The sequence below is a fragment of the Aquarana catesbeiana genome, linkage group LG02 (genome assembly GCF_042186555.1).
Source record: "Aquarana catesbeiana isolate 2022-GZ linkage group LG02, ASM4218655v1, whole genome shotgun sequence".
Lineage (NCBI taxonomy): Eukaryota > Metazoa > Chordata > Amphibia > Anura > Ranidae > Aquarana > Aquarana catesbeiana.
In genome coordinates this window covers 772,529,923-772,556,943 of record NC_133325.1, presented here as the reverse complement: position 1 = coordinate 772,556,943, position 27,021 = coordinate 772,529,923, and the positions used below count along the sequence as shown (strand labels likewise).

The following is a 27,021-nucleotide window of genomic DNA, read 5'->3' as shown; positions in this document are numbered from 1 at the left end:
CCCCTTACAGTGCCTTGAAAAAGTATTCATACCCCTTGACATTTTCCACATTTTGTCTTGTTACTACCAAAAACGGAAATGTATTTAATTGGGATTTTATGTGATAGACCAACACAAAGTGGCAAGTGGAAGGAAAGTTAAGTGGAAGGAAAATGTTAAATAGTTTTCAACATTTTTTACAAATAAATATGTGAAAAGTGTGGGGTACATTTGTATAGCGCCCCCCTGAGTCAATACTTTGTAGAACCCCCTTTCACTGCAATTACAGCTGCAAGTCTTTTTGGGGATCTCTCTACCAGTTTTGCACATCTAGAGAGTGACATTTTTGCCCATTCTACTTTAAGCTCTGTCAGATTGGATGGAGAATGTCTGTGAACAGCAATTTTCAAGTCTTGCCACAGATTCTCAATTGGATTTAGGTCTGGACTTTGACTGGGCCATTCTAACACATGAATATGCTTTGATCTAAACCATTCCATTGTAGCTTTGGCTGTATGTTTAGGGTCATTGTCCTGCTGGAAGATGAACCTCCGCCCCAGTCTCAAGTCTTTTGCAGACTGGGGCGGAGGACGAAAAATGTTTGATGGGAGCTTGTTGTCCGATATTCCAACCGTTTGTAGGCTCCATCGGAATATTTGTTACACAAAATTTGAGATTTGGATCTCAAATTTTCCGACAACAAAATCCGTTGTCTTAAATTCAGATCGTGTATACACAATTCCAACGCACAAAGTTCCACGCATGCTCGGAAGCAAGCAGAAGAGCCACACGGGCTATTGAACTTCATTTTTCTCGGCTCGTCATACATGTTGTACGTCACCGCGTTCTTGATGTTCGGAATTTCCGATAACATTTGTGTATGCAAGCCAAGTTTGAGCCAACATACGTCGGAAAAAATCCATGGATTTTGTTGTCGGAATGTCCGATCGTGTGTATGGGGCATAACAGGTTTTCTTCTAAGATTGCCCTGTATTTAGCTCCATCCATCTTCCCATCAACTCTGACCAGCTTCCCTATCCCTGGTGAAGAAAAGCATCCCCAAAACATTATGCTTCCAGCACCATGTTTCACGGTGGGGATGGTGTGTTCAGGAGGATGTGCAGTATTAGTTTTTCTAATACATAGCGTTTTGCTTGTAGGCCAAAACGTTAAATATTGGTCTCATCTGACCAGAGCACCTTCTTCCACATGTTTGCTGTGTCCCCCACATGGCTTCTTGCAAACTGAAACAATGGCGTTCTTTCTACCACTTTTCCATAAAGGCCAGATTTGTGGAGAGCACGAGTAATAGTTGTCCTGTGGACAGATTCTCCCACCTGAGCTGTGGATCTCTGCAGCTCCTCCAGAGTTACCATGGGCCTCTTGGCTGCTTCTCTGATTAATGCTCTCCTTGCCCGCCCGGTCAGTTTAAGTGGATGACCATGTCTTGGTTGGTTTGCAGTTGCCATACGCTTTCCATTCCACTTTTCACATATTTATTTGTAAAACATTTTGAAAACCAGTTATCATTTTCCTTCCACTTCACAATTATGTGCCACTTTGTGTTGGTCTATTACAGAAAAAACCCAATAAAATACATTTACATTTTTGGTTGTAACATGACAAAATGTGGAAAATGTCAAAGGGTATGAATAATTTTTCAAGGCACTGTACATCAGAGTTCCCCTTTACATCAAAGTCCCCAACATTCCCACCTTACAAACAAGGGTCCCAGAGCCCCCTTTACATCAGAGTCCACAGAGTTCCCCCTTACATCATACTCTGAAGAGTTCCAACCATAAATAAGAGTCCGCAGAGTTCCCCCTTAGGGCTCATTCAGATGAGTCCTCCATACTGAGCTGCTGTATATACATCCACCTTGGAACTGCGTGCAGGCAGCCTACAGAAATGTTTGCAGACACAGTGTCCCCACAGACAAAACTGCATGGGGGCAGGAGCAGATTCACAGATCTGAAAGCAGCTGCTGCGTCTGCATCCACTTCTATGGGCTGCCTGCACGCAGCTCCAAGATGGATTGACACACAGCAGACAGAAGCTCTGCATGGAGGACAGAAATCAGTGCCTGTCTGAATGACTACTTTCATCAGAATATGCAGAGTTCCCCTTTATGCTGTAAGGGGGAACTATGATGAAAGAGGGCTCTGAGCCCTCCAATCCGCCAAAAACAAACTGGTGGGGCGGACAGACACCCTCTGCTGGGCGGATCAGGACAGACGCCAGTCGGGTGTAAACGGACAGGTTTATATCCAACTACCCATAGAGCAAAGTGGGCTGTGTCTGTGTCTGCTCTGCATAAGCAGAGGGGACACGGACCTGTTATCCTCCAGCTCTGCTCAACAGGGGATCAGCAGACAGATCCCCTGCTAAGCAAAGCAGAGTCTGTCCCGTGTAAAAAGGGCCATTTTGTTGATGTCTTGTTTTGTCCCCATCATCTGCCTTTCATCAGGGAGAGAGGAGGAGGTGTAGGGGCCGTGAGAGCTGGTGAAAGTTAGTGTGGAGGCAGCACCTGAAGTTCCCAGCGCCCGTCTACCTGTCATGGGTCTGCTGTGCTGAGCAGGTGTGAGCAGGGTGGCACCAGCATAAGCACTTGGAGGACCCTCGGCTTTAGTGCCCCTCCTCTCCTGGCACCCTAAGGTAGCTTATATATATAAATATTTATTTATTTATCTATTTATTAAAATGCTTAACCTACACAGTCTTACCCGAAGGCCTTGATGCGCACATCATAAAAGAGAGGGAAGGGAACCAATAGAGTAGGGTACATCACAGTACCAACCAGTATTTATCCACACACTCAGTGTGAGTGGGACTCAGTGACCAAAAAAAGCATATGAAAAAATGTGCACTGTGTCAGAAGAACGACAGTACCAAGTGCCACACAGATGAGCCCTGGGAAATAAGTACGTGACTTCAGAGGAGGGGATACCACATGTGTGAGACATTTTGGGAGCCTAGCCGCGTACAGGACCACAAAAACCAAGCACCGCCTTCAGGCTTTCTAAAGGCGTAAAATTGTGATTTTACTCCTCACTGCCTATCACAATTATGGAGGCCCTAAAATGTCCAGATAGCGTAACCCCCCCCCCCCCCCCCCCCCCCCCCCTAAGAGGCATGGTGAGTATTTTGCAGCTCTCATTTATTTTTGAAAATAAAGAAAGAAAAATGTATTTTTTTTTATTTTTTTCAAAACTTTGTGACAAAAAGGGAGATCTGCAAAATACTCAAATGCCACTCAGCAAATAGCTTGGGGTGTCTACTTTCCAAAATGGGGTCATTTGGGGGGGGGGGGGGTTGTGCTATCTGGGCATTTCATGGCCTCCAAAACTGTGATAGGCAGTGAGGAGTAAAATAAAAAATGTACGCCCTTAGAAAGCCTGAAGGCAGTGATTGGTTTTCAGGGTCCTGTACACGGCTAGACTCACAAAAAGTCTCATACATGTGGTATCCCCATACTCAGGAGAAGCAGCAGAATGTATTTTGGGATGTAATTCCACATATACCCATGGCATGTTTGAGCAATATATCATTCAGTGACAACTTTGTGTAAAAAAAATAATTTATTTTCCCGCAACTTATGGCAAAATATAAAATATTCCATGGACTCAACATGCCTTTCATCAAATAGCTTGGGGTGTCTACTTTCCAAAATGGGGTCATTTGGGGGGTTTTGTACTATCTTGGCATTTTATGGCCTTCAAAACCATGATAGGTAGTGAGGAGTGAAATCAAAAATGTACACCCTTAGAAATCCTGAAGGCAGCGCTTGCTTTTCGGGGTCCTGTACGCGGCTAGGCTCCCAAAAAGTCTCACACATGAAGTATCCCCATACTCAGGGGAAGCAGCAGAATGTATTTTGGGGTGTAATTCCACATATAACCATGCCATGTGTGAAAAATATATCATTTAGTAACAACTTTGTGTAATTTTTGGGGTTTTTTTTGTCATTTTTCAATCACTTGTGACAAAAAAATAAAATATTTAATGGGCTCAACATGCCTCTCAGCAATTTCCTTGGGGTGTCTACTTTCCAAAATGGGGTCATTTGGAGGGTTTGTACTGCCCTGCCATTTTAGCACCTCAAGAAATGAGATAGGTAGTCATAAACTAAAAGCTGCGTAAATTCCAGAAAATGTACCCTAGTTTGTAGACGCTATAACTTTTTTCGCCAACCGGATCTATTTTATGCACGGTTTGAAAGGGTTTGCGGTCAACATGGCAGGATGAGGAGGTTTCACACCATGTAAGATTGCAGGATATACAGAAAACATGACAACAATCTTCTGGAAAGCCAACCTCCAGGGAAAGACTGTTCGGACAAATTGGACACCTCTCAGTTGAACTTAATGCTAAAGTACTGGCACCAGTCCCATCTTTGCTTTCATCCTCATCTTTTTCTTCATGTTACTGGTCTCTGGCATCAGATGAACATAAACATTTGCTCCTCATCTTAGGCTATAAAAGCATTAAGTCTGTTGTATTCTCTTTTCTCTCCTCTCTCTGGGCTTCAATGCTACAGCACCAACGCTGTATCCTGGCCTAGGCCAACAAGGCCCAGGCCTGGGGCAGCACTTTGCAGGGGGGCAGCATGGAAAGAGTCCCCGCCAGCTTGCGCTACACTGTTAGTGTAACGCCAGTCTTATGGGGCGGACTGGGCTGAGAGGCAAATTAGTCTAGCGCCCCCATAAAGCGGCTGCACTGCTTCCAGTATGTTGGCGGCCAGCATTCTGCAACTGGGGGGGGGGGGGCGCTGCTTCTAATTTTGGCTGTCCTATCATCCTGGACCACAAACCTTCCTCACTGTGCTATGTTTTCTGCTGAACCATTGGCATGGTTATATCTTCTTAGTCCTCTCCATAAAATTATCAGAAATTTGTGCTTAAAGTGGAACTATAGGCAACACTTCTTTTTTTCATTTTGGATAGAGTAAGAGAGGGTTATAGCCCCTGTCAGTTTATTCTTTACCATCCCTGTCCCGTTGCAGAGATTTCCCTTCACTTCCTGCCCCATAGCCAAACAGGAAGTGAATGTAAATTAAGGGAATCTATTGCTCCTCCCCTCAGGCCCTGAGAACTAGTGTCCCCACTCAAAAATTTCAGGGCGGGTCTTAAACAGCAAGGGGTGTGGCCTTGACAGGAAAGGGTGGGTCATATTTAAATTAGGGGGTGCACGAGTTTAGTCATGCCTAGGGCAGCACAAAACCTAAATAACACTACTGTACTGCACACTTCTCTTAGCAAAGCCCATTCAAATCCTTGTTTCCCTATTATGGCAATAAAGTTAGTACTCCGTCACATCCACATTTACTGTCTCTGCCATGGACTGGACACATTTAAAGCGGAGTTCCACCCAAAAGTGGAACTTCCGCTCATCTGATTTCTACCCCCCTCCAGTGCCACAATTGGCACGTTTAAGGGGGGAGGGGGGTGCAGATACCTGTCTACTACAGGTATTTGCACCCACTTCCTGGAATAGACTCCTGCGGGAGTCACGCCCCTTCCCGCACCCCCCCCCAGCTGTCTCCTGGGAAACACACAGGTCCCAGGAGATAGCGGGACCACTTAGAACGCGTGGCGCGACTCGCGCATGCGCAGTAGGAAACCGGGAAGTGAAGCCACAGCGCTTCACTTCCTGATTCCCCCACAGAGAATGGCGGCAGCAGCTGTTTATTAAAAGTGACCATTTATTAAAAGTCAGCCAGCTGCAGTATTTGTAGCTGCTGGCTTTTAATATTTTTTTCTAGGTGGACTCCCTCTTTAAAGTAATCAAAACATCCTCAGCCTTGTCTCACATCCAGCAATCCTCATTAACCACTTACCGATGATATATGTTGGCAGAAGGCCTCGTACAGGTAGAATCACGTACCTGTACATTGCCCTTTAAGAGCCGGCCAGCACGCGATTGCCTCACGGGGAGGAAGAACAGGGAGATGCTAATGTAAACAAGCATCTCCCCGTTATGCCTAGTGACAGTGTCACTGATCTCTGCTCCCTGTCATTGGAGGAGAGATCAGTGACGTGTCACACACAGCCATACCCCTCACAGTTAGAAACACGCCCCTAGGACACACTTAACCCCTACACTGCCACCTAGTGGTTAACCCCTTCACTGCCAGTGTCATTTACACAGGAATCAGTGCATTTGTATAGCACTGATTGCTGTATAAATGACAATGGACCCAAAAATGTGTCAAAAATGTCCGACGTGTCCGCCATAAAACTATCCCCTATTTTGTAAACGCTATAACTTTTGCGCAAACCGATCAATAATCGCTTATTGCGATTTTTTTTCAAAAAATATGTAGAAGAATACGTATCGGTCTAAACTGAGGAAAAAAATGTTTTTTTTATATATTTTTGGGGGATATTTATTATAGCAAAAAGTAAAAAAGAATGCGTTTTTTTCAAAATTGACGCTATTTTTTTGTTTATAGCGCAAATAATAAAAACCGCAGAGGTGATCAAATACCACCAAAAGAAAGCTCTATTTGTATGAAAAAAAGGACGTCGATTTTGTTTGGGAGCCACGTGGCACGACCGCGCAATTGTCAGTTAAAGCAACGCAGTGCCGAATAGCAAAAAAACCCACTGGTCAGGAAGGGAGTAAATTCTTCCGGGGCTGAAGTGGTTAATAAATCTACAAAATTCTTCCCACTTTCTTCTAGAGCCATTCACTTTCATGTTTCCTATCTACTTCTTTAAACCATCAATAACCTTCTGATTTCTCTCTTCTGGCATGTGCTTCCTTGTCTAACTACTGCTTCTTAACTTGCATAGTTCCTTTAATATTCTGGCATGCTAAAATACTAAATCAGCCCGGTCTTATCAGTGTGTGGAACTTTTTCCCTTTTCAAGCTCAGTAGGCTGGAATGGAGAACTAAACATTTAAATATAACAATCATGGCTATCTTTTAGGAATTTAAATCAGCTTTTCTTTCTTTGTTTAAAATGAATCCTAGAGTTACATAACAAAAACTAACAATTTCAACTAGGATTCCACTTCTGCAACATAGTTAAACATTTCCCTTGGTCTTGTATATCACTCACATTTGAACATCACGTTATACTAGTAATTTCATAGCTGGTCAAGAGTTAACATTTTACAGATACAGTCTCTCATACAGGATGTGTCCATCAAAGAAGGAGAATTAAGGGGGGTCAAGGGGGGAAGCTGGATGCCCGTCTCACTTCTCTCCTCTTCTACAAATGATTTCTCAATTAAACTTACAAAGAATTTCTTACAAAGGCTTCCCATCTTTCTCATATACCATTTCCTCAGTTTCAGTATCTACAATTTAACTCTTCTGTATTGTTCACTTTTCTCATTTACAACTTTCTATAGTACTTAGATGTTCAAAAATCTCTGGCTTCAGACGGCACCATCTTTTTAAGAAAATATCTGCAAACCGCCTATTTCTCTTTTCTACAAATACACAATGTTACACAGCAATGTGAAGGGGAGGGGCACCTCACTCCTTTCTTACACAGAAATACACGCGAGAGGAGAAGGTGAGGAAACTGCAAAAGACGAGCAGACTTCTCATATCCCCAATGAATTCTCACACTCATTTTTTTTTAACTCAGCTGTACTTAGCTATCTTTCTGCTTATCAAACATTTCTTAAACATTTAGATAACATTTGCATTGCCCTAATTCTCTTTTGCTAGACCCATCAGTGATATGCATTAGAAAAACGTTGTCAGGCTCATAACTAGTTAAAGTTCCATCACGTTGCATACTTTCAAAAATCCGATATTGTACACATTTAATCCTCTCATCCAACTCTGTCAATCTGACATAAAAAAATGAATATACACAGAAACCCAAGTTGATCATAACTCCTTCTGCTGGTATTAGATCTGCTCTGTTTTGGTCCAGCCTATAAAAGTCTTGGTGTCATTTCTTAACCACTGTCCATATCTGTGTTTCATGTCTGTCATTCACTTGTGCCACTTCTACCTCTCCCGGCTTCAAGAGGTCCATGGGAAAGCCGTGCTCCCAATCTAGATTCCTCACTCTCGAGTCTCTACTTACAAAACTTGTGGGTCGTCGCCCAAAATTTCTCCTGGGCTACACACAGTAGCTGTCAAATGGCCAAATGGCCACACAGGCCTGTACACTTGCCACATAGGCATTACTCGCCACACAGGCTCACTATTACAGTCCTCTGGTCAGACCTTTTTACAAACCTCATAAATCTATTGACACCCCAAGCACAAGAACAAAACATCAACATTGACAATTATTATCAGCTCTATTATTTTTGCAACAGGTAAAGTAAAGGAGTTATTTGGGTCAAACTGTGTAACATCAATATTACTCTAGTCTACACTAAATTTTACCTTAATCTCACCATCTCATCAACACCATAAGACTCCTTCAGCCAATGGACCCCAGACACCGACTAATTACTCGCCACGGAGAGCAGAATAAGTAAGAATAACAGTTTCTTACCGTGGCCACTTGTCTGCTCAACGTGAGTTTCGTGTCTCTCTGGCCGGGAACCCAACAGACTGTATCCGAGTCGAAAGGCACCATTCTGTTAAATCAGGTTAGGAAGTCTCAGATGAGATAGTAGATCCAGATCTTTGTAAAATATAAGTAGGTGCTTTATTCATACATTGCAGTGGAGAGACACAATACACACCGACTTCCAGCTCTGCTGGGTGGAATGAAGAAAGTGTCTCTGACCTACAAGCATCAAGTTTAACAATATATACTTTATAATTATGCATAGGCTCTAGGCATGTTATAGGTGTGACCGTATAGTTTAGTCCAATTAGCATTCATATCTTCTTAACAGCAAGGGAACAGTTAAGTAGGTGGTTACATCATGTGACTGATAGAAAGTGAAAGAAAACATGGGCGCTGCCATAAAGGTACTGGATCAGACCAGCTAGATAAGACTGTCCATTTCTTGGAGCAAAAAGGGAGTAAAGGAGTAAACTGTTGCTTCTTATCTGAAAGTGAAGGTCATCATGGACTGAAAACTATGTGTCTAAAAAGAAGCAAGAAAGTGCTTTACAAATTTTTAAATATATATGTAGCGCCACCCCCGAAGGAGCCGCTTGGTGAATTTGGATTCCCTGATCTTCGCCTCAACTCCAAGAATGACCTCAACCCCTCTGACACACCTGGTTTAATAAAATTACTGCAAACACATTTAAGGACACATGCGGTAAATACCGTTATCCTGGCTGTGGATTATCACCAAAAATAAACACACACCTGGTAGTGATAAACAAGTTGAATATATTAGTACGGTTTAAAGCATATGGAAACTTACAACACTGTTAAACCTTGCTACAAATAGCTAATACATTAGAAATCATAACCTTCAATATTTAGCAACTGCAGGTAAGGAAGGGCAGTAATCTATATGCCCTTAACCAGGGGCGGACTGACCATTGAGCCACTCGGGCACTGCCCGAGGGCCTTGGGTCACTAGGGGGCCCCATCAGGGTTGCCAGCCTTAGTAAAACCAGGGACAGTATGTATAAATCTGTGTTTTTTTTACATCTGTCTGTGTATACTGTGTGTACATGTATGTGTATACTGTGTGGCCCCATAATCTCTGATTACCTAGGGGCCCCATAATCTCCTATTGCCCGGGGGCCCCATGAGTTTTCAGTCCGCCCCTGCCCTTAACACAGGTGCTGAGAGGGAGGAGAGAAGACTTGTCAACTTCTCAGCTCCTTCTGGGCCGCAAACACCCTTGAGAGGCAAACATGCAAAGAAAAGAATGGGTTACACAAGTACAGTAAACACAGTCCTGTAATGTTGCAGGTCCTGAGGTGAAGAATACTAGTGTCTTCGACTAGCAAACGGTGGGGCCCTTGTAGATTCAAACAAGCTTGCATGGAGCAGTAATCCCCTACTATGTTCCGTTAGGTAGAGATTAAGGGCAAATTACTAGAGATGGTAGCTTCCAAACAAGCATCCCGTGACACTTAAAAGGGAAATTGGTGTCTGCATGCAGTGTCAGTATGGTGTCAAGAAGGATGTTGGGTTTGCAACCTCTCAGCCATCCTCGGTGCGATGACACAATGATAATCCCAGGTCCTTGTTCAGGTTCCTGATGCTCCTAGCGATGTTGTAAGGAACTGAATCTCTTGCTGATGGCTGATCGATATGACTGATAGTAAAACTCGCAAGGTGAACAGGCAGTGGCCGACCTGATACCCAGATGGGTATCTCAATCCCTGAAAGGCGTGGGTCATCTATGCTGAGCTGAGTGGTGCTGGGCTGCTGAGTAGGGTCCCTGGACTAAATAGTAGTGGACCATGTGGCTGTCTCTGCTCCTGGCTCTCCTCAGGCATCCTCACTCCTCCGTCTCCAGGCAGTCTCTGTAAAAGCTTGGCTTTCTCCCCCTCTGATGCTGCCAGAGTCCCACTCTCTGTCTCTCTCTCTCTCTCTCTTCAGACCACTCTCCTTATTCTCCTCACAGACTCCTTTTCTCAGGGTTCAGGATATCCCTCCTCTGTAGGGGCACACAGTCCCTGGTGTCAGTGTGTGCCTCTCTCCTCAGTCCCCTGTCAGCACTCCCTTTTTCTTTTACCTCAGTCCTTCTCCTCTCCTCATTCTCCTCACACTTCCTGGCACTCCCCCTTTTTCCCAGAGAGCTCTTTTATTTCTCAGTTTTTTGGAAGGACAAGTCAGCATCTCTCTGTCTTCATCTTGTGGCCAAAAGGAGAAATTGCATTACAAAAATGCCTGCTACATATATGTATAAACACTCAACATTATCAGACCCCTATAATTCTACTCACTGGTCTCATGTCGAAAGTGAAGAGGTTACTCACAATACGAAAATTTTGGTCCAACAGAATTCAACTTCAGAAGTAATGTCATGTGTTGAATAGTTTTGTATGTATTCTTTCGTTTCTGAGCATGCGTATTCTTGTGCTTACGTTTTTTTTTATACGAAAACTGTACTAATGAAACGAAAATCGAACGTTGAGTTCACACCTGACAAAAATTTTATAGTCTACACATCCAGCTTCTGTCTGACGAAAAAGCAAAATCGTTTGTCGAAAGCACCGTACTAACGATCCGAAAATCGGCAGACAGCCCGTTGTACAAATTTTCCATCTGATTTTTGTATCTTGTGTACAGGCCTTAAGCCCCATACACACTACACAACTTTTGTTTTCTGATTTCCTTTAGATTTACCAAAACCATGTAGTGCAGGGGCCTACCTGATTGCATACAAATGGAAACTCTTAAGGTTTTACCTCATATTATGTGGTTTGGGTAAATCTGAAGACAAAAGTCTGCAGAAAATCTAATAGTGTGTATGGGGTCTAAAGCCTCGTACACACGGTGCGATTGTTGGCCAACTGATCCTGTCTTGCATACTAACGGTACACAATTGTCGTGCAACAAACACAAATGTAGTGACGTACTACGAGGAACTTCAGCTCTTGAGCGCCACCCTTTGGGCCCCTTCTGCTAATTTCGTGTTTAGTGAGCATTGATTCCGAGCATGTGTGTTTGTACTTTCGACTTTTGTGTGACGGATTTGTGTACTGACCATATGAAAATCTGACGTCAAACCGTTATCCGCCGAAAATTTATTAGACTACCATCCAACATTTGTTGGCCGAAAATTGGACAGCAACTGTCAAAAGGAGCGTACTAACGGGAATAACAGAATAACAGTCTGTCAACAGACAATCCCCTGCCAACAATTGTACCGTGTGTACGAGGCTTAAGACCCCTTTCACACTGGGGCGTTTTTCAGGAGCTTTAGCACTAAAAATAGCATCTGTACAGCTCCTGAAAAATGCCTAATCTGCAGTCCCAGTGTGAAAACCTGAGTGCTTTCACAATGGAGTGGTACGCTTGCAGGATGTTAGAAAAAGTACTGCAAGCAGCATCTTTGGGGCGGTTTGCGAGTGGTGTATACACCGCTCCTCCACCGCCCCTGCCCATTGAAATGCATAGGCAGCGCTGCCAAAGCGCCTGCAAAGCAATTCGGCAACGGCGCTACACAATAGCTTTTAACCCCTTTTTAACTCCTTCTAGGGAGTTAAAAGCGCCCCGTTCGAATAGCGGCGCCAAAGTGCCACTATAACAGCAGTAAAGTGCCACTAAAACTGGCAGGGCTTTACTGCTGCTGCCCCCACGCCCCAGTGTGAAAGGGCTCTTAAGGTTTGAAGTCATATTATATGGTTTTGGTAAAACTGAATTAAAAAATATTCAGAAAATTGTATAGTGTGTATCCAGCTTAACACTATCCGCCCCCCAGACTGACAATACTGCTGTCCAAGGGTGTCTCCATTCCTCCTCCATCCAGAGTGGAGACACCTTAAGCTAGGAAGTGTGTTACTGGCTGGATCACCAGGTGGAAAGTTTAGATATCCTTTGGTAGTGCTCACTCCTGGTGGGGAGAATAGACAGGTCCCCCCCCCAAAGTAGTACACAGGCTGCCAGTTACACAAGCACAGTTCCATGCACACCGACAATACAGCCTCAGTCTAGGGATGTCTTTTTAGAATGTATCGCTGAATAACTTGAAACAGAAGAGGGGTTTGAGGGGTTCAGGCAACTGTTCCTGGTTTGGAGGGACTGCCCTTGATTTGAAACTAAGTCCAGCTGTCCCTCTTTCCTCTTTATTTGTCCCTCATTTTGGTCTGATCTATATAGTTGTATATAAAATATATTTTTTGTCTTTCAAAAAGTGTTTCCCCCGGGGGGCGTGGCTAGCTGCCGAGCTGAATGGAAGCCTGATCTCACAGCTCCTGCACTGAACGGAGAACCGGACCTCAAATCACTGCCTCAGACCCCACAAAATGCAAACTTCAGACCCCCACAACCTGGGGAACCAGACCGGAACCTCTAGAAAGAGGAAAGAATATAGGATTCCCACAAAAATCACAGATTTCCTCATCTTCCCTCAGGGAGATAAAATCCAAGATGGCCACCGCGGCACTGCACAGCACACAGAGGATTCCTACATTGACCTGCCTGATGATGAAAAATCCTCCATTTCAGCCAGCACAACTCATCAGGCTCAGAGCTATCCTCAGGCCCCTCATCCACCTCCAACAGCCCTGCAAAAGCAAGGATGCGACTGGATATAGCGAAACAGTCACAGGAGGTAAGGCCTGCATTAGAAAATCTCCTCACACAGCCTTCTGCAGCTTCCCCCATAGCAGCCTTCCCTACTACAAATCAGCCTGTCATAGACACTATGCTGAAAGAAATGCTGATGTCACTTCACAGCTCCCTCTAGTCTGACATTTCTTCAATGTTTACAGCATTTAAAACAGAAATTCTGCACACAGGGCAGAAAGTGGGGATTATTGAAAAGCAGATGAGCGTCATGACAGAAACAGTTAATGACCTGGTAGACGCACATGACCACACCAGAGAAGAACACCGCTGGGTGCGTGCCAAAATGGCGGATCTTGAAGATCGCTCACGGCGCCAAAATATCAAGGTAAGAGGAATCCCTGAAACTATCCTACCAGCAGATCTCAACTCCTACGCTAGGAAGTTGATCTCAACACTTCTACCAGATCTCCCACCGATCAAGACGATCATCGATCGCATCCATCGTTTCCCAAAACCTCCTCCCCTACCCGCAGAAGTACCTCAGGATACTCTGATGCGCATCCATTTCTACCACACCAAGGAGATGCTCCTTACACAATCCAGACGCCTGGGACAGCTCCCACATCCATACGCAAAGCTGCAACTTTTTGCTGACATCTCTCAATACACTCGTCAACAGAGACGTCAACTGCAAACAATCACAAAACCCCTCAATAATCATAAGATCCCATATCAATGGGGGTTCCCAACCAAGCTGATGGTTACCAGAAATGAAACACGCCACAATATCCATACCGTCCAAGAGGGCATACAATTGCTAAAAACATGGGGTATCATTCCTGACGATGAAACCTCCAACCTCAGTGACCCACAAACCAAACGCGCAATCCTTCAACTCCGGTCATTCTCACCACTACAACAAATGATTCCAAATCTGTGATGCTGTGAATCCAATCTCAGATAAGCACTCCGATTTAGTGCCTGCCCGTTGCAGTTAGTTTACGAACTTTACCCTCAGCCACATTCAGCAGTCCCGAACACACTGCTGACACCTGTTTTCCCCTACCCTCTTGTTTATCACTAACTACCTTGCTGTTTTTCTCCCTTCCTTCCTTATCCACGAGAGCTCAAGTCCCTCAGATCCAGGACTTCTAACAACAACCACCCTCCTCGAGCAATTTACCCATCTGAGTAACTGTAAGTAGTACCTTACTCCACTACCTATACGCACCACTTTCAAAATGGCCAAATTTCTGTCACTGAACTTAAAAGGACTCAATCACCCTGCCAAAAGGACATCTCTGTGGCGAACTGCACAGGCTTCTCACTGCGATGTCCTGTGCATCCAAGAAACGCACTTTAAAACCAGCGCCAAACCTCAGTGCTCCAATAAGAATCTTTCAAACATCTTTAAAGCCTCCGGTCCTGACAAAAAAAACGGAGTCATGATAGCCATTAAATCTACATGCTCATTCACCCTACATGACAGCCTTCAGGATGTTGATAGTAGATATCTGGCATTGAATTGTATATTAAACAACGATAATTACACCATCATATCAGTATATGCCCCCAACAAGAAACAGATTCACTTTCTGTCCAAATTGATGAAAAAAATCAATCGCTTTAAACAAGGACACCTTGTCATGTGTGGGGACTTTAACATAGTAACTGACAACTCCATCGACTCTTCTTCCCACTCAACCAGAGTTACATCCCCTATGGGACCGTTCATTCGATCTCATCACCTATTTGATGTGTGGAGATGCCATCACACCACCGAAAGGGTCTACTCCTATTTCTCCCCTAGACACAACTCTTACACTCGGATTGACTACTTCCTAGTGGATAAATGGACTTTGCCCAAAATCTCCTCCACGGAGATATTTACCATTACGTGGTCTGACCACGGTTACAATGACCATAGAAGACTCGCCGAAGATTTCCCGTACATGGATATGGAGAGCGAATGCTGCGATTCTCCACTCACCGATCCATTCTTCTTTTATTAGAGAGCGTTTAACAGAATACTTTAATACTAATGCAGGATCTGTTAGCAATGATACCGTTCTTTGGAATGCCCATAAGGCATTCATAAGGGGGATCCTTATTCAACTTACTGCTAGAGAGAGGAGGAGGAGATCACAGCGTCTAAACACACTTACTGCCAATATTAAAACGCTAGAACACCAAAACCAAACTAACCCAGATCCATTAACCAAGACTAAATTAGACTCCCTTAGACAGGAATTAAAATCTCTTCTTCTAGAATCCTTTGAAAGAGCACATAAGCATTTTAGAGCTCAACACTACTCTACTGGTAACAAAGCCGGAAAGGCAACGGCCAATAGAATCAAAGGTTACTATTCCAAAACCAAAATTACCCATCTATTCCACCCAGCTACTAAACAGAAACTGATAGATCCACAAGCTATTGCAGACGCATTTAGTTACTACTACAATACACTTTATCATTTAAAAGATGACACATCTGTCACACAGCCGTCTCTACCTGACATAGAGGCATTTCTCAATGAGATCAACCTCCCTAAACTGAACACAGAACAACTAGACTCCCTGAACACCCCATTTACAGATCTACAAATCAAAAATATAATTTCATCACTTCCCTCTAACAAATCTCCTGGCCCAGATGGTCTTACAGGAGAGTATTACAAACAATTTGGAACTGTGCTAATACCATATCTGACCAAAGTGTACAATGACACTGCCTCCTCCTCCTCCCTCCCCTCAGAAATGCTAAGTGCCTTAATTGTTACACTACCGAAGCCGGGGAAAGAGCCTACCTCTGCACAAAACTTCCAACCCATATCTCTTCTCAATGTGGACACAAAAATCTATGCCAAACTAACAGCCCACAGATTACTCAACCTAATGCCCCTTCTAATACATAAGGACCAATCAGGCTTCACAAAAGGGAGGCAGACAACTGATGCCACTCACAGAATTATCAACATAATCCATCACACTGAGATATCTAGAACGCCTTCTCTGCTCCTATCCTTGGATGCAGAGAAGGCGTTCGATAGGGTCCATTGGAAATATCTTGAAGCAACCCTTGGCAAATTTGGTTTTCAGGGCCCCATTCTGGCAGCCATAATGGCTCTGTATTCCTCCCCATCAGCACAGGTCTATTCGTCGGAGATGCTGTCTAAGCCATTCTCCATCACTAATGGCACCCGATAAGGTCGTCCGCTCTCACTAATCATTTTTAACCTAATTATGGAACCCTTAGCAGAACATGTCAGATCCCACTCTACAATATCAGGCTTCACTATTGGATCTAAAGAACACAAAATAAATGTATTTGCAGATGACGTGATAATGATGATCACAAACCCTCACTCTTCCCTGGCTTCGGTACAATCGCTACTGAAAAGGTTTAGTACTTTATCTTACTACAAAGTTAATGAACATAAATCCTACATTCTAGACCTGGGCATTGATGCAACCACTAGTAATCTACTCCAGACCCAATATCCTTACCCATGGGCGGAGGATAGTATTCCCTACCTCGGCATTAATCTCACCAAATCCACTAGAGGTATTTTCGCACACAACTATACAGACGCCAAACAGATGATGCTTACTGAAACCACAAAACTCTCCAAGCATGAATTCTCATGGACAGGCCGCCTGGCAGCCTTTAAAATGATCGTATTGCCACGGTTGCTCTACATATTTCGCACGCTTCCTATACCACTTTCATCTACCTACCTGAAATCTCTCCAATCCATCCTAAGCCAATTTGTTTGGCAAGGGAAAAAATCTAGATGTAGTCACACGAAACTTATTAAACACAGATCCGTGGGGGGAATGGGATACATAGACATCAAAGTCTACTACAATGCCACCATTCTATCACAAATGAAAGAATGGATGAATACCTCATCCAAAACTCTCTGGAGCGATATAGAAAATCACAAGACACCAGACACGAACCTCGCCAACTGGTTATTTAGTGCCTCTACACATAATCCTCACATTTTCCACTACTCACCCACTGTCCAAGCCTCAGTTAAAGTGTTGCGTACACTACACAATACCAAATGGTCACATGTACTGACGAAACCACTACACATTCCTTTAAACACTTTAAAGCTTCTTACTCCTGACTTAACACTCCCATCCTGGATTACTGACGGGGTAACATACACACAAGAACTTCGGGATCTAACAACCTGCAAATCCTTCTCACAAATAGGCAAAGACCTCAATGCACCCTCCAAAGACTTCCTCATCTACTTCAGATTACAAAACTGCTTGAAGGCACACACATCTCTAGAAGGAAAACTACCCTTGAAACTATGGAACTACTTCTTTACAGAACACTCTAACACTAAAGGGACTTCCCTCATATACTCATTCCTACAGGAAAAAAACATGTTCAGCAAAACCAAACCTCTCCTTAACTGGGAAACTGACCTACAGACACAATTCACAGATGCCCAATGGCAACAGGCAATCACATCTATTTACAAAGCAACAACTTGTACCTCCCTTTGGGAAATCACTGAAAAAACGCTAATGAGATGGTACCTAACTCCGTCCAGACTGGCCAAATTCCACAAACACGCCTCACACGACTGCTGGAGAAACTGTGGCCATACGGGCACCCTCCTCCATATTCTTTGGTCTTGCCCAAATGTAACCCAGCTTTGGAAAAATGTGGAATCCATACTCCAAGACATACTCCATAGCTCGGTTACAATTACTCCACACTTAGCCATTCTTAATCTGACAATAGAAGATTTTCCCATACACCAAAGAACAGTGATTACACACGTCCTCCTAGCTACCAAACTCTTGATCACTAGAAACTGGAAATCTGACAACATTCCCTCCCTTACTGAAGTTACTAACTTAGTACAAACCCATTTCACTTATGAAACCCTTTTGTCACGCAGCAAACAATCCCATATAAAGACACTAACTCGCTGGAACCCATGGGTCCTTTGATACTCAAAAAAGAATTAACGATTGAAGTAAGGTTTAACAGTTGAATGCCCTGTCTCTCTACTCGCCTTCCACTTGAAGCTCTCCTTCCCCCCCTTCCCTTATCCCTCCTTGCCCATCCTTCCTCTTGCACCCCTCCCCTCCTTACCCCACCCCCCTCCTATCATTCCAGGTCAACTGTTCTACCCTATGTTTATAATCACTTTGTTAACGATTTTTTCTTTCTCATAGAACGTTATTCAAAAAATCGCTATTCAGACTATACTTACAATATGTAATCTGTAAACTTCCATTTACATGTTCATGTTCCTGTTCCTTACTATGACTTCATAACCTGTAATATGTAAAACTCAATAAAAAAAAGTGTTTCCCGGTGCTAAACCTTTCATCCAATTTCTAAAATGCTGCTTTTGTAAATTTCAAAAGTCAATATAAAGGAATAGTAGTGGTAAAAAAAATGCACTCGTGGGTTAAACTAATCTTTTTTTGTATAATTCTCATTTAAGGGGAGTGGCAGGGGGTGTGTCCTATGCCTTCATACTTTTGCTTATTGGTGTCCCTCATTCCCATCTCAAAAAGTTAGGTGGTATGCTTCAGGATACTCCAAAACAACTAATAGGACAAACTTCTAGCACAAATCCTTATAGCTGCAGGCACATATGAAAGCTGTAGGTCTTATTTACAAAGTCCCAGGAGCTGACTGCCACCCACCTTCCACAGCTAGTTCCACGGTGAGGGGGATAAAAAAGATCCTTCTACAGACTGGGACTTTAGGGCAGTGCCCTCCAGCAATGATTAATCTTCCCCAGGCCCTCAGCTCAGCACCTGCTGAGGACCAAACTGCAAATCTTGTCTTAGTATAGCTGCCTCCCAGGGGCAGCAGCCCCAAGAGAACTGGAACCCTCCTAGCAGAGGAAAAACACTCAGGCCTCCCAAAACATTGATCACCCCCTCAGCCACCTGGACGCCCCCTTCTAGGGATTGGCTGAAACATGATAAATATTCATAACTGGATATTTGACTCTCTCTGCCCTACTGTATATTCTGGAAGCTTCTCCCAGAAGCAGGTAGGAGAAATCAAACACCCAGCTTAGGAAGCCCTGACCAACCAAAAACTACAGATCACTGCTCCACTGACTACAATAAGGCCAAAAACTAAATTTAGCCTAACAACCCAAATAGAGGACAGTGCAAACTTTAAATATTCTGTAACCAGTTTTATTTATCCCAATTTTCTCTGTGGATATGGTATGAGCACTGGTAGTCTCTTCCCTGTTCTGGCCACCTCTTTCCATCACCAGGTACAGGGGGGAAAAGAGTAGAATATTTATATATTTATGTACACCCTGCATTTACTGCAAAGTTTTATTACTCCATTTGCTACCTTACATTCTGGATAACAAAACCAAAGTAAAAAGGAAAGTCTGTTTAATGGCTCTTTAATGCTTATCACTTTTCAGAGGGCTTTATAACAGCGACTGGCAGGTGTTCAGGAGACTCAACTTCCCTTGCTTTTTGGGTTTTTTTTGCTTTTTTTTAAATTGCAGAACAGAAAATTGTATATTGTGGGATCATGTGAAAAAAGAGGGGATAGGTATGGCGCTGCTCTTATTAAGAGGTGACCTACAACCTCTAAATACTTGAGGGGTGTGTGTCACGGATGCATTTAGTGCAAAAAGTGACAATAAAAGTGCAGAAAATAAATATTTGTATATTCACAAAAATCCACAAAAAAATCCTACTGTGTAAACTACCTAACTGCTTATATATAATGCATATTGTTCAAACGAAAACACAATCCTGTGCAAAACCTGCAATTCAAAGTGACATTTCTGTGCAAAAAAATCCAACATATATGACTGGTGTATATTGTTGCTGTGAAACTGGGTTCAGAAATATGCATATACCATCCTTAAACCCTGGTGTATAAAAAAGTCCAACAGAGTGACAATGTGCTCCTTCAAATTGTTCTGTGCTTCTTGGAAAACAGTGCCCCATAAGAAACGCACTCACCGCTATTATTCACCCCACAAGGAGGTATTTCACCTTCATAGTACGAGCCACTGTGCAGCCTGTGGAGTGGGAGGAAACTTCCTGTCCTGTGTTCTCCAAGTGCCTCCTTGTCTGCGATGTAAGTGGTCTCCTCACTGTTAACCTCTTAGATGTTGCCCACATGTAGAGAGGAAAGAGACTCCATAGTGTGATACCGTACAAATATCCGAACATTTATTAATAATACTGATGGGTACACACATTTATTAAAAATCATTAAAAGCGAAAACAGTATTTAAAAACAGGAAACTGCGCTCCACGACTTGAAACTGGAAGTGATGCAATGACGCTGTATAGTCCCACCCTATGTGTTTCGTCAATGGGACATAACCTAAGCGGTTAGGTAGTTTACACAGTAGGATTTTTTTGTGGATTTTTGTGAATATACAAATATTTATTTTCTGCACTTTTATTGTCACTTTTTGCACTAAATGCACCCGTGACACACTGAAGAATATTATTAATATCTAATATTCTTGTATCTCAGAGGCGCTTCCGGATGAATAGCATTGATAGTCAAACTGACTTAAAACAAAGTGGGAGTTTATTGTCACACAATTGGCATCATAAATACAATGTAAAAAATATAATAGTTCAGTTCAGTGTAGGTAAAAATATATGAAATAGAATAAAAAGTTATAAAGCTGTAATAAGCTTATGAAAGCATGTGTGCTTCATAGATGCTGCCCTCCTGTCTCCATGCTGTCTTGTGTGTCGTCCAAGAAGAAACAGGAAATGACGTTCTTAGACTTCTGGCAGAATTGACAGCTGTCCCAACTTGTCTCAAAGTGTCTTGTGATCATGTCAGTGTCATTCTATCCTAGTGTCTGTGTGTCTGTGTGTGTGTGTCTGTCTGTGTGACCTTCAATATGGAAGCATTGGCTTTATATGTTACATGTGAACGTGTGAACGTCATAACCTCACACCAACTTAGAACCTTGTATGGCACATGTTCATTTCTGCTAAATTCAGCAATATGCTTTCCAAATGAAGATTCTAACTCAGAGTCATATATGGCATAGGATTGACAAGTCCACATGTAACACTCCATACATGAAGTAATGGGCTGATCATGTAATGTCATATAACCAAACATCTACATAATATGAACACATTTTACCAACTTTACATTAAATAACTATATACTAATACTTATTAATATGATTGGAACTTCAAACTAACTTAACTTAACAGGATATAATTTACAATGTTTATTCCTTTAGCTACGTGGACACGTGTCTATTTTTGTCTTCTCATGACATTCTATACCAAGATACCTTAAATGTCATACTCAAATTGGCTACACCAGAAAAATCCAGCAATGCTTAGCTGTAGATGAAGAATCATGTCAAATCAATTGATCAAGGTCATTCACACATACTCTATTTATCATGATTAATCATAAAACCAAATATGTTTTGCAAGCTTGCCATGAATATATTATAACACCTATAAGTGCCGAATTATGAATTTGGAATAATATTCTAACACACACACCCTTCAAGTATTTAGAGGTTGTAGGTCACCTCTTAATAAGAGCAGCGCCATACCTATCCCCTCTTTTTTCACATTTCTTCTAAATTCACCTTAGGGTGAATTTATTGATAGAGGCTGCAGCTCCTCATTTTTCATTTTCACCATAAGCGGTCTAATAATTTTTTCACCATTGTGGGACCATGCCTCAACTGCAAGCCAAGCATTTGGCTCATGGTTGCGGTGAGACCCCCATTGATCTCAATGGGTGAGTTTGTCAGGTGGTGCCACCTGCCGAACTCTGCAGCCCAAGTGAAAAAAATTTGCAGCGACCACAACATGTGTACAGCCCATGTCACATTTACACATCCTTGTATCAAATGATCAAACACAATATTCCTCAGAACTGAAGCAGCTAGAAATAACTCTCCTTCTAATTGCTTTTCTCTTTACTTTAACTTCTCTTAGATCTATCTATGCAAAATCTTAAAATAATGATATAGAATTTAAAAATGTATAACATAATGATGACTCATATCTATAATTACTATTATTAATAATAATAACAATAATAATAATTATTATTATTATTAAAATAAATTATGCAATAATATATTTCCATATTTGTGCTCAAATAATATTTTAGCTCTTTGGAAATATACTTTACACTCTAAAACTTGTCATAACTTTCCATAGTTCTATTAAGAGTGATATGTTTCTTAAGTTATGAACAAAAGATGTTCTATAAACTAGAATGAGTGTGCAGTTGTTACCTAAAAATATTCAATATATGAATAAGGAAAAATAAATAAAAATAATAATGATAATCCTAACTTAATATGAACATTAATATCAGAATAATCGGATTATCAAAAAATGTATATGTGGACAAATGTTTGAGTCCCAAATTGTTTATCTATAGTAGATAAAGTTTCTTCTGATTAATTTTTTTCTTCATGAAATGTCTTTAAAGTTTCTTCTTCAAGTTATGATAGATTAGAAAAATCTTGTTGAATAAGATAAAACAGTCATAAATCTGAAGTATAAATCTTTTGTCCAACATTCGTCCCTAGAGGATTCCTTCTTTAACTTTGAATTTTCTTGATATTCTCTTTGCTGTTCATATGAGCTTGTTATCTTCCATATTTATTTGATTTTAGATGCCATTTCTGTAAAAGAAATGCAGTATCATTAATCAGGCATAAAATATTTTCATTAAATTCTTGTACCTTTTTTCCAACAAATGTTAAAACATTATGAGACAATAACTTTGTGAATTTGTTAAACTATATGTAAAATAACACTATCTTATATTTTCCTTCAAAGAGAACTTCTGTATGACAATGTACTGTCCTTGTCCTGTCTAAGATGGCCTAAACTATAAATCATATGTACTTTGAAGTTTAGGTATGACAGGACGCAACACCTCCTTTTGGTCATGATACAAATCTCTGTTTTCACAAACAAAAGAAAAGTTTTGTATAACCCAGAGATGACAATGGACTATGCCTTTGTTCTCACCTCTAAAAGATTAGAAATGTGCGTAACTGTATTCTGTGTTGAAGCTCTTATTCTAGTGTTAGACTGTTCTGCAGTAACAAATACTGGCTCTATGTCCTTCTCTGTTCTTATTCTGGAAACCTGAGATAAAGACTTCTCAGATACAGCTGTATAAACATGTACTGGTGTACATTCCTGAAGATGTCTTCCTTTTACATCTATCTGAATGTGTTTGGATGATAAAGCTCTGAACCATAGAGGATATGTTTTACGACATTCTTTAAAACTATCTTCCTCAAAAATACCTTTTAGTGAGCAGTCAGGTGTCTGTACAATGATTTTGTTTGATTTCACTATGCTCTCTGTAGCTTTAATTGCATAGTAAACACTTAGCAGTTGCTTTACACCTGACTCAAAAGTTTTTTTCCAAAAATGATAAAACTCTGGAGAAATAGGCAATTATTTTCTCCTTACCTTCTTGTAATTGAGACAACATTACTGAGATGGCATTCTCAGATACATGAGTTTTCAAAACAAAAGATGCTTCAGAGCAAACCTCTATTGTACTTAATGCTGGAGCATTCCGCAAATCTTTTTTCAACATTTCAAAAGTATTTTTCTCATTTGGACCCCATTGGTCAACTATATTACCTTTATTTCTCAAAAGATTATATAGTGGATTAACTTTTTCTGCGAAACAGTGTACAAACTCTTTGCAATGATTTATTTTATGCAAAAATTGACGCAATGCCTTATGAGTTGTTGGAGTTGGGATTGCAGTGATATCTCTAACTGTTTCTTGCAACAATTGTCTCTTTCCTTGACTAATTTGCATGTGAAGGTATTTCACTTGACTTTTCATCAGCTGAACTTTTGTTGTGTTTAATTTTAAACCTTCAGCTTGTAACATCATAAACAACTCAGACAAAAGAGCCATATGTTCATCGATATTCTGAGTACTCAGCAAAATCGTATCCACATGCTGACAAATGCATTCTGGCCTAGAAAATTTTGAAAGTATTTTTGCTATAGTTTCATGAACTATACCATCACCAATACCTAGGCCAGGTATTAATCGACTGAACGTATAAGTCTCTTTTCTGAATGTGAATGCGAGTTTGTACTGGCTGCTATTCGTTAAAGGAAGAGAAAAATGGCTATTAACTATTTCTAATACAGAGAACACTTTGTCCTCAGCATTCAAATTTAACTTTAAGTTAGATTTATCAGGAAGAACTGGGTTATTTGTGATATGTTTATTCAATGTCCTTAAGTCAACTGATAAAGAATATGAATTATCAGTATTTTTATAGGCCAAATACAGTTATTTACCACTGATTTAGCTTTCTTTACAATTCCAAGTTGTACAAACTCTTGAATAATGGCAGAAAGTGGACCAATTGATTCTAGTGGTAACTCATACTGATTAAGGGGTTCTGGATCTTTTCCCTCAATATTCAATTCAGTATTTTTCAAAGTTCCAATGTCATTTTTGAACTTTGACCACAAACTTGGAAAACGTTGTACCACTTCCTTTAAAGCACAATTACCATCAACATCAGGCCACTTTTGTTCTCTAGACATATTGGTAATGGAACCAACTTTACTGTATACAGAGGGATCAATAAGCACTGATTTGGGCCTAGATGGATCTTTCCAAATACTTTTATTAGCCAAATCGATCACCCATTTTTGTTCATTGATTACATCAATGCCGAGTATATTCTCTGCTTTGTGACATACCCAAATGTTAATGTTAGTTTTCACTATTCCCGGTACTTCAAATGTTACATTAGATACCTGTCTAGCAGTGGAATTACCTGTATTATTAAAACCCACTATATTACACATAGGAGAATTTGGTTTCACAGGTATGTTTTCTTTGGTAAGGCTAATCTCAGATCCACTGTCAATAAGACAATTAATAGTTTTACCATTCAGCAAACATTGTATATATGGCCTACCATTCTCGTCCAAAATAATTGGTGCTACATATTGTAATGGCAGGGAAATTGAATCCCGATGTGATTCTATTTTTGGCAATGGCAATAAACCCTTTTTTTCAGTGACAGTGTTGTCTGAACTGCTGTTAACAGTCAAATTACTGATCTGTTTGACTTCTGTGGCATAAGGCAATTCAGTCAAAATTTTATCTTGACATGAAAAAACAGGTTGTACAAAAGCTGATTTTTCATTCTCCATATCTTTAGTTTTTATTTGTGAGTCTCTCTTAAATTTACAGCAATGTTTTCTCATATGACCAGACCTATGACAGTAAAGACACGTGATAGGGTCTACTTGCCTCACTTGTCTGCAGCTGTCCTTGTCATTCCTGCCAAGACCTGTCATTTCTGACATGTCTGCAGCCTGACTATTTTTGTCACATTGAATTATAGCTACCTCATGTGTGAGACTGCTTTGATTCAATTGTCTCCTAATTTCATCAATGAAGCTTACTATATCATTTAAATTTTGACGTTCCTGTGCTATGGCTACTGAAGTTGGGTCAAGGTATTTAAATTTTTTTATGAAAGCTGTTTTTAAACCTGGGTCATTGTTATCATCTACTCCAAATATTATTTCATAAACCTTGCAAAATTTTACTTTAACCACTTGACCACTGGGCACTTAAACCCCCTTAATAACCAGACCAATTTTCAGCTTTTGGTGCTCTCACATTTTGAATGACAATTACTCAGTCATGCAACACTGTATATATATGAAATTTTTGCCCTTTTTTTCACACAAATAGAGCTTTCTTTTGGTGGTATTTAATAACCGCTGGGTTTTTTATTTTTTGCGCTATAAAAGAAAAAAGACCGAAAAATCTGTAAAAAAATAAATTTTTCTTCGTTTCTGTTATAAAATTTTGAAAATTAGTAATTTTTCTTCATATATTTTGGCCAAAATTTATACCGCTACATATCTTTGGTAAAAATAACCCAAATTAGTGTATATTATTTGGTCTTTGTGAAAGTTATAGCGTCCACAAGCTATGGTGCCAATATCTGAAAATTGATCACACCTGAAGTACTGATGGCCTATCTCATTTCTTGAGACCCTAACATGCCAGAAAAGTACAAATACCCCCCAAATGACCCCTTTTTGGAAAGAAGACATTCCAAGGTATTTAGAAAGATGCATGGTGAGTTTTTTGAAGTTGTCATTTTTTCCCACAATTCTTTGAAAAATCAAGTTTTTTTTTTCTTGTTTTTTTTCACAAAATTGTCATATTAGCATGTTATTTCTCACACACAGCATATGCATACCACAAATTACACCCCAAAACACATTCTGCTATTACTCCTGAGTATGGCGATACCACATATGTGAGACTCTTACACAGCGTGGCCACATACAGAGGCCCATTATGCAGGGGAGCACCTTCAGGCGTTCTGGAGCACCCAGGCCAATTCTGACATTTCACTCCTACATGTAAAAATCATCATTTATTTGCTAGAAAATTACATAGAACCCCAAAACATTATATATGTTTTTTTAGCAAAGACCCTAGAGAATACAATAGCGGTCATTGCAACTTTTTATCTCACACGATATTTGCGCAGCAATTTTTCGAACGCGTTTTTTTGGGAAAAAAAACAGTTTTTTGCTTAAAAAAAAAACAAAACAGTAAGGTTAGCCCAATGTTTTTATATAATATGAAAGATGAAGTTACGCCGAGTAAATAGATACCTAACATGTCACCTTTCAAAATTGCACACGCTTGTGGAATGGCGCCAAACTTCGCCACTTAAAAATCCCCATAGGCGACGCTTTAAAATTTTTTACTGGTTACAAATTTTGAGTTACAGAGGAGGTCTAGGGCCAAAATTATTGCTCTCGCTCTACCGATCGCAGCGATACCTCACATGTGTGGTTCAAACACTGTTTTCATATGTGGGCGGGACTTATGTATGCGTTCGCTTCTGCATGCGAGCACACGGACAGGGGCGCTTTAAAAAAT

General features: G+C 41.1%; 1 protein-coding gene across 1 annotated transcript in view; it reads left to right on the top strand.

Annotated features, from left to right (window-relative positions):
- LOC141130120 (cell surface glycoprotein CD200 receptor 1-B-like) overlaps positions 1 to 27,021 on the top strand; it is a 39,255-nt gene that overhangs the window by 1,986 nt on the left and 10,248 nt on the right. The gene's annotated exons all lie outside the window — the stretch shown is intronic.